The sequence below is a fragment of the Sus scrofa genome, chromosome 2, assembly GCF_054392235.1.
Source record: "Sus scrofa isolate SSC_HxYL_T2T_F1_AM1 chromosome 2, Sscrofa_HxYL_maternal_Yorkshire_Landrace_v2.0, whole genome shotgun sequence".
NCBI lineage: Eukaryota > Metazoa > Chordata > Mammalia > Artiodactyla > Suidae > Sus > Sus scrofa.
In genome coordinates, this window is record NC_139384.1 from 161524248 (window position 1) to 161539722 (window position 15475).

Below are 15475 nucleotides of genomic sequence, written 5' to 3' on the forward strand. Positions count from 1 at the left end.
GACGAGCCTGGTAATAGCATCAAAAATCTCCTATTTACAGAACTCTCACCTGGAGCTCCCGTTGTGGCGCAGCAGAAACGGATCTGACCAGGAACCGTGAGGTCTCAGGTTCGATCCCTGGCCTCACTCAGTGGGTGAGGAATCTGGCATTGCTGTGAGCTGTGGTGTGGATGACAGATGCAGCTCGGATCCCGCGTTGCTGTGGCTGTGGTGCAGGCCGGCAGCTGTCGCTCCGATTCGACCCCTAGCCTGGGAACTTCCATATGCCACAGGTGCGGTCCTAAAAAGCAAAAAAAAAGAAAAGAAAAGAAAAGAAAAGCAAGAAAGAAATAGACCACTCACCAGCCAAACCCTTTACATTCAGTCTCTTTGGTCCCATGAAGCTTTCGTAGGGTCGGTACTGTTGTCATTCCCATTTTGCAGATGAGAAAACTGAGGTTCAGAGAGATCCAACAGTGTAAACCTGCCCACAAACAGTAGAGGTGGGATTTGGATCCAGGCAGCCTGCTTTGAGGACTGCCTGTATGTGGATTAAATTTATTATTTATTTTTACAAAGAGTAGAATTGTATTGCTCTGTTTCCTAGGAAAATATTCCTTTGCCCCTTCCTTTCCTGAAAGCAATTGCTTTTATCTCTTTTAGTAGATTCTCTAAGTATTTTTCTTATCTCTCATAATTTATGATGAAAAAGTTACTTCCTAAAACTAAAAAACCAAAAAATCCCAATATAACATTAATACAGAAAAATGATCATTCTTTCCATCTACTTAGATATATAACTTTTATAGGTCCGTTTGTTTTTTAGAAAAGTATTTTGAGGAGTTCCCGTAGTGACTCAGTGGTTAACAGACCCGACTAGCACCCGTGAGGACGCCGGCTTGATCCCCGGCCTCGCTCCGTGGGTGAGGAATCGGGTGGGGCCGTGAGCTGGGGTGTGGGTCGCAGACGCGGCTCGGATCCTGCGTGGCCGTGGCTGTGCTGCAGGCCGGCGGCTACGGCTCCGATCGGACCCCTCACTGGGGAACCTCCATGGGTTGTGGGTGTGGCCCTAAAAAGACAAAGAAAAGTATTTTGAAACTTACTGATCATGAACACCAGTCCAAAATGACCCCAGAAGAAATGAAACCTCCGACTAGACCTACAACCAGCAAAGAGATTGAATAAATAATGGAAAAAACCTCCCAACAGAGAAAAGCACAGGACCAGATGGCACCACTGCTGAGCTCTACCAGACAGTTACAGAATTAGCCCCAATCCTTTTCAAACTCAAAAACGAACAAACAATCAAACAAACCCAAAAACTTCTCAGCTCATTCTCCGAGGCCAGGATTTTCTTGGTACCAAAAACAGACAAGGGCATCCCAAGCAAAGAACACGACAGGCCAACATTCCGTACAATACAGGTGCAAACGGACGCAACCCAGTACCAGCAAACCAACTCGGAGAGCATTTTAAAGGGATTGCACACCACGAGCAAGCGGGATTTGTCCCAGAAAGGCAACCGGGTGCAACACTTGAAATCGATCTACTCCGGCACAGCGACACATCAGACCCTCTCATGGTTATATCCCGACTGACGCAGGAAAAAAGCCTTCGACAAAATTAACACGCTTTCAGGATAAAACACCCCAAAACTAGGAATCAAAAGACCATCCTCCACGTGAGTAAGGGCCCCGTGAAAAACGTACAGCTCGGTCGGTGAGGAAAGACTGAAGGCCCACCTCCCTGGCACCTGAGATCAGGGACGAGGCAAGGAGGTCGCCTCCCACTGCTTCTAGTCAACGTTACACTGGAGGCTCTCGTCAGAGCAAAACCCCAAGGAGCAAAGGCATCCAAAGCGAGGAGGCTGGGAAACGGTGTCTATTCTCGGATGACATAATCCTACACACGGAGAAACCCTAAAGAATCTGCAGAAACCTCCCCAGATCTACTTGAGCTAATGAACAGATTATTGTACTTAGCAAAGTTGCAGGATACACAATCAACACACGAAACTCCAACAAACAAACAAAAAGGAGTTCCCATCATGGCTCAGTGGCAACGAATCTGACGAGTATCTATGAAGACGAAGGTTCGACCCCCGGCCTCGCTCAGTGGGTGAAGGATCCAGAGTTGCCGTGAGCTGCGGTGTAGGTCGCAGACATGGCTCAGATCCCGAGTCGCTGTGGCTGGGGTGTAAGCTGGCGGCTGTAGCTCCAATTGGACCCCTAGCCTGGGAACCCCCATATGCCATGGGTGTGGCCCTCAAAAGACAAAAAACAAAAAACCTATACAAACAAACAACACGCAAAACTCAAGTCTATTTCTATGCCCTATCAGTGAACAGCCCCAAAAGGAAAGTTAAAAAATAATTTTCTTTGCAACAGCATCCAAATGAATAAAATACTTGAGAACAAATCTAACCAAAGAGATGCAAAATATAAACACTGAAAAGCACAACACACTGCTGAAAGCAATCAAGAAGACCAAATAAAAAGACGTTTGTGCCACAGATGGGAAGAGGTAATTGCTAGGACGGCAGGAGTCCCCAGAAGCATCCACAGATTCCATACAGTTCCTCAAAATTCTAGTGGTGTTCAGTGTCTTCAATGCACGTACAGATGCAAAAATTCTCCACACAATTTTAGCAAACTGAATCCAGCCACGCATAAAAAACATCGTACACCACAACCACGTGGGATTTATCCCAAGTTCACAAGGATGGTTCAACAGGCAAAAATCAACGCAACACACCAGATGAACCAAAGAAAAGTCAAAAACCACACAACTGGCTCAACCGATGCAGAAAAAAGCATTTGATAAAATTTAGCCTCCGTTTATGAAAGAAATTCTTACCAAAGTGGCTACAGAGGGAACATATCTCAACATAATCTATCTGGCAGCCAATATAGTACTCAATGGAGAAGAGCTGAGAGCCTTCCCACCAAAATCTGGAACAAGACAAGGATGCCCACTCTCACCACTGCTATTCAACATAGTGCTGGAAGTCCTGGCCACAGCAATCGGACAAACAAAAGAAATAAAAGGCATCCCAGTTGGAAGAGAAGAGGTAAAACCGCCACTTTATGCAGATGACATGACGTATATATATATAGAAAATCCCGACAACTCCACATAAAACTACTCAAACTGATGAATGAATTCAGCAAAGTAGCAGGTACGAGCTTAACACTCAGGAGTCAGCTGCATCTCTGTACACTACCAACGAACTATCCCAAGGGAACGTAAAGAAAACACGCCTTTCAAAATCACTTAAAAAATAGCTGGGAATAAACCCAAGCTGGTGAAAGACACATATGCTGAGAACTAGAAAACATTAATAAGGGAAATTAAAGACGATTCAAAGAAACGGAAAGGTATCTCATGCTCTTGGTTTGTAAGAATGTTGTTAAAAGGGCCGCACTACCCGAAGCAAACTGCAGCGTTAAAGCAAATTACCCATGACATTTTTCACAGAACCAGAACAAATAATCCGAAAATTTCTGTGGAACCATAGAAGACCCAGAATTGCCAAAGCAACCCCGAGACGGGAAAAAGCAGGAGGCAGAACTCTCCGAGGCTTCCGACAATACTGCAGAGCCCCCGTCATCAGAACAGTGTGGTATGGGTACACAGACAGACACGCCGATCAGTGGAGCAGAATAGAGAGCCCAGCAATAAACACATACACACACTGTCAATTAATCTTCAACACAGGAGGCAAGAATATAAAATGGGCAAAAACAGAGTCTCTTCAGCAAGCATTGCTGGGAAGCCTGGACAGCTGCATGGAAATGAATGACAGTGGAACACGCCCTCACACCCAGCACAAAAATACCCCCAAAACGGCTGAAAGACTTAAACAGAAGACTAGACACCATCCAACTCCTGGAAGAGAACACAGGCAGAACATTCTCTGACATCAAGTGTGCAAATGTTTTCTCGGGTCAGTCTCTCAAGGCAATAGAAATAAAAGCAAAAATAAACCAATGGGACCTAAGCAAGCTTACAAACTTTTGCACAGCAAAGTAGACCATAAAAAATTGAAAAGACAACCTACAGAATGGGAGAAAATATTTGTAAATGAGGCAACTGACAAGGGCTTAATCTCCAAATATACAAACAAGTCATACAAGTCAACAACAAAAACCAAATAAACCAGTCGAGCAATGGGCAGAAGACTGAAACAGACATTTCTCCCAAGAAAACATACAGATGGCCAGAGGCACATGAAAAGATGCTCAACATCATTAATTACGAGAGAAACGCAAATTATCAAAACTACAATGAGGTAGCAATCAGAATGGCCATCACTAAAAAGTCTACAAATAAATGCTGGCGGGGGTGCGGAGAAAGGGGACCCTCCTACACTGCTGGTGAGAATGTAAACTGGTACAACCGCAACGGAAAACGGTGTGGAGGTTCCTTAGAAAACCAAAAACAGAACCATCACATGATCGAGCAATCCCACCCCTGGGCGTATATCCAGACGAAACTGTAATTCAAAAAGACACATGCACCAGTATGTTCACTGCAGCACGATTCACAAGAGCCAGGACGTGGCAACAAACTCGATGTCCACTGACAGATGAATGGATTAAGACACGGTACACATATGCAATGGAATACTATTCAGCCGTAAAGGAGAATGAAATAACGCCATTGGCAGAAACTTGGATGCAGCTAAAGATGACCATATTAAGCGGACTGAGTCAGAAAGAGAAAGAAAAATATCCTATGATATCACTTATACGTGGAATCTAAAATAGGGCACAAGCAAGCTTATCTATGAAATAGAAACAGATTCACAAATGCAGAGAACAGACTGGTGGTTGCCCAAGGGGCAGAAAAGGGAGTGGGCGGGACCGGGGGTTTAGCGTTAGCAGGTGCAAACTCTTACATGCAAATCGGGTAAATGCCAAGATCCTGCAGTGCAGCACAGGGAACCATATCCCATCTCCTGGAACAGACCGTGATGGGAAAAATACAAAAAAAGAATGTGTATTTATAACCGAGTCTCTTGACTATACAGCGGATAATGACGCAACAATGTAAATAAACTGTATTTTAATTAAGAAAAACTCCCAGGAGTTCCTGTAATGGCTCAGTGGGTTAAGGACCCGACGTCTCCATGGGGATTTGGGTTCGAGCCCTGTCCTCGCTCAGTGGGTTAAGGACCCACTGTTGCCACAAGCTGTGTCATCGTTTGTCTATAGGGCTTTGATCCAGCACTGCTGTGGCTGTGGTGTCAGCCCTAGTTGCAGCTCCAGCTGGACTCCTGACCTGGGAACTTCCAAATGCTGCAGGTTTAGCCATTAAAAAAAAAAAATGAAAGAAGCAAAAGAAAAAAAATCCCAATGACTTTTATTGCAGAAATGGGAAAGTTAATTCTCAAATTCATATGGAACTTCAAGAGATGCTAAATTAGCCCCATGAATCTTAAAAAAACAAAGTGGAGTCACACGCCAATTTCACAACTTACAGCAAAGCAACAGAATCTAAACAGTGTGGTACTGGCACAAGAATAGATACAGAGATTAATAAACTTGAGAGTTCAGAAATAAACCTTCACATCTACCTATCTACATATCAATACTTCAAATGATTTTCAACAATGGGAAACACACACACACGCAGTTTTTTCACTAAAAATATTAAAAGAACTGGTATCCTCTTACAACGGAAAGGAGTTGGAGCCTGATTTCATACCACATATAAAAATTAACTCAAAATGGATCAAAGACCTACATATAAAGGCTAAAACGATAAAACCCTCATGACCTGAACCTGCAAGTGGTTTCACGGCTATGTCACCAAAATGACAAACAACCAAAGTTAAAAAAAAAAAATTAAATTAAAAAAAAGAGAAACTGGACTTCATCAAAATTAAACATTTTGGTGCAAAAATACTATGGAAAAAGGGACCAAAAAGGCAACACACGGACGGAATTGCAGAAAATATCTGCCAGCCACACAGACCAGCGCTAAATACAATCTAGACACACCTCCTTCCATTCAGCCAAGAGAACAGCTCACCTGAAAAGTGAGGAAACCACGCACCCGCGGTCAACTCAACGGCGACAAAGGAGGCACGACTATACCATGGAGAAGAGACAGTCCCTTCAATAAGCGGTGCTGGGCAAACAGGACAGCCAGCCGAGAGAAAATGAACTACGAAAGTAAACTCAAAGTGGATTAAAGACCTAAACATAAGGTCAGGTAGAGTCTAAAACTCCTCGAGGAAACAGGTAGAGCCCTCCGACGTCGACTGTAGCAAGGTCTTTGATTCACCTCCCAGAGGGATGAAAAGAAAAGCAAAACCAAACAAGCGGGACCCAATTAAACGTCAAATCTCCTGCACAGCAAATGGAACCACTCAAAAAAAAAAAAACAAACAAACAAAAAAAACAACTCTTTGCAAGTGAAGCAACTGACAAGAGATTAATCTCCAAAACGTACAAACATCTCACAAAGCTTTATGTCAAAAAACATCCAATCAAAATATGGGCAGATCTAAACTGACCTTTCTCCAAAGAAGGCAGGTGGCCAAAAAGTACATGAAAAGATGCTCAACACTGCTCCTCATTAGAGAAATGCAAACCAAAACTACAGTGAGCTATCACCTCACACCTGTCGGAGTGGCCATCAAGAAAAAGTCAGCAACAGAGAGTTCCCATCGTGGCACATCGGAAACGAATCCGACGAGGAACCACGAGGTTTCGTGTTTGATCCACGGCCTCGCTCAGGGGGTTAAGGATCCGGTGTTGCCGTGAGCTGTGGTGTGGTTTGCAGATGTGGCTCAGATCCTGCGTTGCTGTGGCTGTGGCGTAGGCCGGCAGCTGTAGCCCCAATCGGAACCCTAGCCTGGGAACCTCCAATGCTATGGGTGTGGCCCTAAAAAAAAAAAAAAAAGTCAACAATAAATGCTGGAGAGGCTGTGGAGAAAAGGGAACCCTCCTACACTGTTGGTGGAAATATAAACTGGTGCAACCACTATGGAAAACAGTAGGGATTTTCCTTAAACTAGATATAGAGCCACCATACGATCCAGCAAACCCACTCCTTGGGCATCTATCCAGAGAAAACCATAATCTGAAAAGACACAGCCCCCCGCCGCCCCCCGGGTTCACTGCAGCACTATTCACAATAGCCAAGACATGGCAGCAACCTCAATGTCCATCAGCAGAGGAGTGGATCAAGAAGATGTGGTCCATATACACAACGGACTATTACTCAGCCACGAAAAAGAATGAAATAAGTCCATTTGCAGCAACATGGCTAGACCTAGGGATTATCACATTAAGTGACGTCAGACAGAGAAAGATGAATATCATACAATGTCCCTTATAGGTGGAATCGAAAAAAATGACACAAAAGTACTTATTTATAAGACAGAAGCAAACTAGAGATTTCAAAACCAAAGGTGGGGTTACCAAAGGGGAAACCGTAGGGGGAGAGAGGAATTGCACAGATGAGACCCGCATATAAAATAGGTCACTAACAAGGACCTACTGCAGAGCAAGGGAGTTCGACGCAAGTTGGCTCATCACCTGAAGGGGAGGAGGAAGGGATGTATGGGGAACGGACTCACTTTGCCGTAAACCTGAAGCTAGTACGACGCTGAAAATCAACTCTACCCCACAAAATTTGAAACAATAAAATGAGCAAAAAGTTGAGTAGCTATTTTCCAAAGACGATGCACGAATGACCAACGAGCGCAAGAAAAGATGCCCCACGTCTCTAGTCATGAGGCCAGTGCCAGTCAAAACTGCAAGACACTGCTTCACGCCAGTGAGTCTGGCCGTGATTTTTACAACCCCAGACAACAGCAAGTGCTGGCGAGGATGCGGAAAGATTGGTACGTCGCCGGGGAGGATGCAAACGCAGTGCAGCTGCTGTGCTCTCAGCGGGCTAGTTCCACAAAGAGGTAAAGCACTCCTGTGAGGCCCAGCAATTCCACGCGCAGGTGTTACCCCAAAGACGCGCTCACGGCCAGACATGCAGAGCAGCCCCGGCCATGGCACTGGCTTCCAAGAAAAGCAAGCTTTATTGCTAAGTCCACTGACGGGGAGGAGGCCAGCCTCAAATCTCTCTGTTCGATCCAGGGTTTGGAGCAGAAATTAAAGTGTGAGGGAAATTTCTAACTTGGAAGCTGGCTGGCTAGTCTTCAGTCCGTATAAGCTGCTCAGGCTGCTGGAAGCCAGGTTTTCCCGGGTGAAGGAGCCACACTTGGTAAACGGCTCTGATGGCCACATCTCTATTCTTTGAGTTCTGCAGACAAAGTATTTTCAGTTCCAGGGTTACCCTGGAAGTGTGGGTTCCGTCTTGCCCATGTGCATTGCTGTTTCCATAAAATAACTCGATTTGGTTAAAATCAACAGCATATTTAAGGAGACAAAACCAAATTAGCTGATGCTACTTCAGTTCCCCCAGTTTATACATTCCTCAATCTTGAGAGAAACAGGGGAACAACTAGTCTAGCTGCTTTCTGATTAGGAGGGTGGATTTTTTCTTTCTTTCTTTTTTTTTTTTTGGTCTTTTGGGAGCTGAACCCACAGCATATGGAAGTTCCCAGGTGGAATCGGAGCTGTAGCTGCTGAACTACGCCACACCACATCAACGCAGGATCCTTAACCCACCACTGAGTGAGGCCAGGGATCGAACCTGGGTCCTCATGGATATGAGTTGGGTCATTATTGCTGAGCCACAGTGGGAAACTGGAGATGGATTTTTTCATGAGAAGAATAAATTTGAAATTGTGGGAGTCTCGTCTTAGTCTTGGGCAGTCATCAAGGAGTAGGGGAAAGCCTTTTTATTTGTTTACTTATTTTGCTTTTTAGGGCTGCACCCGTGGCATGTGGAGTTTCCCAGGCTAGGGCTCGAATCAGAGCTACAGGGCCGGCCCCCGCCACAGCCACGGCCATGCCAGATCTGAGCTGCATCTGCGACCTACCCCACAGCTCAAGGCAATGCGGGATCTTTAACCCACTGAGCAAGGCCAGGGATTGAACCCGCAACCTCATGGTTCCTAGTTGGATTTGTTTCTACTGTACCACAACAGGAACTCCGGGGAAAGCCTTTTTAAATATAGGAAGTAAGAATGTGTAACCAGAAGAACTGCGCAGGGTCCGTCCCACGTAGGTTGCAGCTGATTCTCAGGGTACTGGTGTTTCCAAGTCTTGCCTGAAGCCAGTCCCTCGCGCGTATGCAGAGCAGGGGTCACCGGTGGGAAAGACTCATCAGCTGGAGGCATTGTACGTGTCGCAGACGCAGGAACACGCAGACTGTGCCTGTTTTCTGGGGTCTAATTAGAAGGCAAGGCTCAGGGCTTATTTCTGGCACAGACAGGCCATTCTATCTGACGCTTTGGATGGTCCTTGGCATCCGTGGATCGTGAAGTCTTGGAGTCACTGGTAGCTTGAGTCCCTCGACGTAGATGAGCAACACGCCTTCCGCTGAAGGCTCAGCTGGAAGCCAGCCCGCGCTGGTCGGCACTGACCGACCTCTGAGTCCCAAGAGTCCGCATGAGCGCCCCACCCGTCTGCTCTCTAGACCCCCTTTCTCAAGAGTGAGGCTTCCAAGGGGACAGGTCTACACTCGGAATGAGTGCTTGGGCCTTTTGGTTTGGGCCACCTGCTCTGTGGCCTGATCAGCCCAACTATTTGCTTTAGCCAGACAGCTACCGGCCTTGCAGGGGCCCAGGCAAGGTGCTTTGGCTACTTCCGGCCGAAGAACTGTCTGATGAGGCCTGTATCTGTTCTGCGTGTTTCGTGTCTTTCCTTCCTGATGTCGGTGGAGACCTCTGGTTCCACGTGGCCCCAGGAGCATGTGTCGCGGAGGAGGCACACAGAGTCACTAGAAACCGCAAGCTTTTTCTTCGCTCCCAAGCGCGGGGCTCTAAAGAGGGCTGAGCTCTGCCTCCTGGGCAGACACACCTGGAGGTGGCCTTCGCCTTCCAGGGCTTCGGAGGGGGTGGTTCCTGTTGCATGCGCAGCCTTGGGGGGCGGGGGGGTCCCTGGTCCATGACTGTTTCTGTATTCGGATGTTCTAAAGGCTCCTCGGTCAGGTCAAGTCTGCTGGAATAACAGACTCCAATTATCTGCAGGGTATGGGGCTCCCTAGGGCCTTCTGCCGTCCAGCCTAGTGGCTCACTGCCACTTCCTGCGGGAACCTCACACAGGAGCTGGCCACGAGGGCCGAGTTGGGGATCCAGATGTGACAAAGCCTCGGGACTCCTAAGAACCCCCACATTGCCGTGTGAGGTGGGTCCCGTGGCCGTAGCTAAAGGTCCGGCAGGAAATTTCTTTGCTTTTTTGATAACTCAAACCCTAGGTATGCTGCAGTGGGGTGAGACATCTGCACTCGCCCTTGGAGACTGTATAGCCTCAGTCGGCCAGAGAGTTTCAAGGGAGGATTTCACTTCATCTGAAACTTCCTTAGTTTCACCAGCAAATAGTCTATCACGGGGAGACCTCTTCATTCAGCTAGAGATCAGCCCTCGGGTGAGACGTCTCTGAAGATGGGGCCGCATTCGTCAATCCTGCGTGCAGACGCTCCAGCGGGGTTGTTTTATTCTAGTCTCTAGAGGGTTCCACGCAAAGGCATACAGTTCCTGGGACTCAGAACTCAGGGGTACGCTGGAAAAGGCATCTTTCAAGTCCACAACTGTAATAAAAATCCTGCAGGTAACGTGGCAAGCCACCACCAGAAGTACCGCCTCTACGGTTTAGCAGGTGGCTCTTAAAGTCTGCACAAAAGGATACTCTCTGGCTTTTTGCGCCGGCAGAACGGGAGGGGTGTGTGGGGACTGACAAAGTCGGAGTAACTGCAGCCAAACGCCCCGCCCGCCGAGCCCTGCCCACAGGGTGGGATTAATTGGCCTCAGGACAGGCGGTTAACGAGGCTCGCCTGCTTCCTTCACGAGCCTCCGAGCCTCCAGAGGAAAGGTGGTCCTTTCCACGGGGAGTCTCGGCACCGGGGCAGAATCTCACTGCCGCTGGGTCCGCCCTCTTGACGCTTCCCGTCGGCCTGACATCCTCTCCTACCTTTCGAGGCGTTTCTTGCGGGACATCCGGCCGGGGCTCAGATCCCCGTTGTAAGAGCACAGCTTGGGGCGCGGGCTCGAACCGGCACGACTTTAACGTCTATTTTTTTTCTGGTGAGAAAGTCGTTGAGGTCTGTAAAGCTTCTCCCCCAAGGGACTTGGACATTCGGGCGTCTTCAGAGATACAAACAGGTCTATTAAACACGGCTTTTCCAGGTATGCAGCTCAGAGACAGAAAGGGGGCCGGGCACACACACACAGCCCCGGGTTGCGCTTGGTCACATCCAGACCTGCGGGAACCTGTCTCAGTGGACGTCGGCCTGCCTGGGGGCAGAGCAGCCCTGGACCAAACTGAGGGCAGGGAAGCGCTCAGGCCCCAAGGAGGAGCCGAAAGCCCTAAGTCAAGGTCGTGGGGCTGTGACTCAGGTAAGACAGGCTTTCCCAAGGGCTGCAGAGGACAGCAGTCCTCTGTCCTCTGAGGCTGCATTTACATATCAGCTGCAAATTCTTATTTTGCGCCGTAACCTGAGAAAAGGCAGTCAAGGTCAAACGTGGCACCTGCTCGCTCTGGATCTGCGAAGGGTTGATGACCACAGGGCAGGGCAGAGCCACCGGCAGGTCAGCCGGGCGTTCCCCACGTGGGCGTCCGGCCTCGGAGGTGAGGCACGCTGACCCTGAACCCGGGCTCGGCTGTTGGCTGGCCAGGCTTCCCGCGCCGCAGAGCTCAAGAGAGTGGACTTCTTGGCCCCCAAGCCCAGAAAAGCCTCGAACAGTTACCTTTACCGCGTGCCTGCGTCTGCTCCCGAGCCGTTAGGAACCGCGCTGTAGGTCAGCCGGCCGTCTCATCCGAGATGAGACTGCGGATGCCGCCGTGCTGGCTGCACCTGGAAAACCCTCGTGCTCACGGGACTGAAGGAACATCACAGGCCTTGCCCGTGTGCGGCTCCGAGCCCACGTCGTCCCTTTGCAAGCAGCACCTGGGCGCCCCAGCCCCTCACCTCCTCTCCCTCTCAGAGCTGGGTCGGAGTGGTTAGCCGGCCCCCCGGGAAGGGATGTGCGGAGAGAGAGGTCGGGGGAGCAATGACCCCAAGTCAAAGGCTTGATCCTACCCAGGTTTCCAATTCAAGAGCCGAGAACGGTCTATGGATTGCAAACGTCTAGAAAATGGCCTTCCCTCACCGCCGTCAAAGAGAGGCACTTCAGACGCAAGAGACGCGAGCGAGGCCGTCTCCCAGTTCCCTTTCTGGAGGAAAAAGCGAGCCGAACAGCGGCGCTCCGCTTCTTGGCCGTAGGAATCCCCAGGAGCCGCGGAGGAGATGGATGGATGGGGCCTGGGAGACGGGCGGACGCGGCGGTGCCTGCGGGAATCCTGCAAACTCTCCACCCGAGACGGTTGCCAAGAGCTGGCTCCTACGAGGCAAGCGTGCCGCCCGGCTACCAGGGAATCCATGCCAGGGCTTCTGAGACCCGAGCCAGTTTGGCCAGAGGCTCCTGATGGTTCCCGGTGTCGAGGGCAGGCTCGTCTATGCAGAGCGGCCTGCGAGGGTCAAACTCCCCCGAGGAGAAGGAGGGGGTGACTCTATCACCCTGAGGAGATCAGAGGAGGAGGCCGAGCTGGGGGTTCAGGCGCACGCAGGCTGAGCTGCCCAGGCCCTCGCTTCCTTCCCGAGCGTGCTAGGGTTTCATCGCCCCGGTAGGTGGCCAAAACTTCCTGCCGCCCCAGCAGACACCAAAGACCAGCTCATCTCGGCGTCCGGGAAACTTCCACGTAGAAGACACTCCGCCCAAGACCTAACGCGTTGGCACCGCCACCGAGGCTTGTTCCTCCGCGGGAAGTTTCCTTTTCACGCACACGGACTTAAAAGCAGTTCCACGCTAGCCCCCTGCTAGTTGGGCTCGTACAGGAGAGGGTACAAGTCGAGACCCTTCCTGCTTTCTGCTTTCTGCTCCCTCATCTCTCCTTTACCGTCTCACCCCCACGAGGCCATCAGGCTGGTTTTAAGAACACACACCTGTATCAGGACCGCCCGGCCATTTCATTGGGAGCAGGTGGAAGCTCCCGACGCCTCTGTAAGGCAGGCTTTCCAGGCCGGGAGCCGTGTCTTCTATCTGCTGACTCAGAGAATCCTCATTAATAGCAGCCTTCGTAAAGCTTTGCTGCAGTCATCCGCGAACCAAGCCCTTGAGCCAGTCGCAACCGACAAGCAGTCAGACACAGACAAACGACAGATCCAAGGCCCGGGACGCCAACGCGGGGTCTGGCCGCTGATCTGATGCTTAGGTTTCCACCTTTCACAGCGTCTCCCCTCGGGGGGACGGCGACCCGCAGTCCCGGGCAGAGGCCGGCGAGCAGGCACAGACGGACTTGAACACGCTTCCTCGCCCCAAAGACCACCCATGTGATGGAGGAGCTGCTGCTTCTCGCCGAAGTGGAAGGAGCCTGGAGCACACGGTGGGGAGGCAGGAATCCCACGGCTGACCCTGGAGATGGATTAGGCTGAGGCGGCCCTTAGGGTCTGCAGTGGGGACACACATGCCACCAGGGGCTGCACTGCCCCGAGCAGGCTGTCCCAAGACCTCAGTCCCTCCGTGGTCACCAAAACGGTTGCTTTTTATTTTATGTATTTATTTTTACGGCCTCACACACAATACATGGAAGTTTCCCGGCCAGGGATTGAATCCGAGCTGCAGCTGCAGCAACGCCAGATCCTTTAACCCACTGCACCGGGCTGAGGATCAGACTTGCACTTCTGCAGCAACCTGAGCTGCTACAGTTAGATTCCTAACCCACTGTGCCACAGCAGCAGCTCCCCAAGTTTGTTACCGAGCAAGGGCTCCCTGCCCAACATGCACAGAAGCCAGGACTATAGCAGTGGCTTTTGAGAAAAGAAAGAGCTTTATCATGAGGTTGCCGAGCAGACAGACTTGAGGGCCTGGCCTTGGTCAAATCCATGGATAAGGAGGAACCTCGGATATAGAGGCCTGAGTGTACGTTACCTGTGGAGGAACCCCCATGCCGTGCAAGGGTCAGCTCTGTACCAGTGAAAAGAGATTGTCATGCTGGATAAGAGAAAAACTGAATGGTTGCTTTCTATAAAAACCAATCTTAGATGTAAATTGGTGCAGCCACTGTAGAGGACAGTATGGACAGTTCCTTTAAAAACTAAAAATAGACCTACGATATAATCCAGCAGTCCCACTCCGGGCATATATCTGGAAAAGATGAAAACTCTAAATTTGAAAAGATGCATGCCCCCTTCACGCACTGTTCACAATCGCCAAGTCATGGAAACGACCCAGTGTCCACTGACAGATGAAAGGATACAGAAGATGTAGTACACACATACAATGGAGTATTACTCAGCCGTGAAAAAGAATGAAATGCTGCCATTTGCAGCACCATGGATGGACCGAGAGATTATCATACTAAGTGAAATAAATCAGAGAAGGACAAGTATCACATGAGATCACTTAATGTAGAATCTTAAAAAAACAATACGGACGAACTTATTTACAAAAGAGAAATAGACTCACAGACATAGAAGACAAACTGAAGGTTCCTAAAGAAGGAAGCCAGGGAAGGCTAGGTCAAGAGCTTGGGGTTAACGGATACACAATATGCATATTGTATAACCGGCAAGGCTCTGTGGTAGAGCACAGGGAACGATGTAATAAAAGAACATGTGTGCGGCGTCCCTAGCGACCTAGCGGTTAAGGATTTGTAGGTGTCACTGTGCTGGCTCAGGTTCGAAACCTGGCCCGGGAACTTCTGCCTGCTGCTGGGCATGCCGAAAAGCAAAAGGAAAAAAAAAGCAAAAAGAAAAAGCATATGTAAAACGGAGTCACTCTGCTGTACACCTGAAACTAACACAACAGTGACAGATGAGCGATATTTTAATAATTCACAAAAGAAACCCACTTTAATATAAAGACATAGGCAGGCGAAAAGTCAAAGGAAGGAAAAAGATACTCTGTGTAAACAAAATCCAAGAGAAAAGGCTGCTGCCACATTGACATCAAAGTAGACGTCGGACAAGGGCTGTTTCCAGGATGCGGAAGATGCTGTGTGAGGACAAAGAAGTCACTTATCCAAGGAGACAGGGTGTGAAGTGCGTACGCCCTCAGGACAGAGCCTCCACACCCACGACCCAGAGCCGCCGGGGCAGAAAGAGGAGACACCGTCAGTCTCCAGGGACACCTCTCTCTCGGGAGGAGACAGTACCAGCAGAGAGAGAGGCCGCAAGGCCAGCGAAGACCTGAGAAGACTGTGATCCAGCTGGACCCAACTGGTATTTGGAAAGACTCCGCTTAACAGTAGCAGCATTCAGAGCGCCTGCTGTGGCTCAGCGGGTTAAGAAGCTGACGAGCATCCGCGAGGATGGGGGTTCAGACCCTGCCTTGCTCAGCGGGTTAAGGAGCTGGCATTGCCGTGAGCTGTGGTCTAGGCCGGCA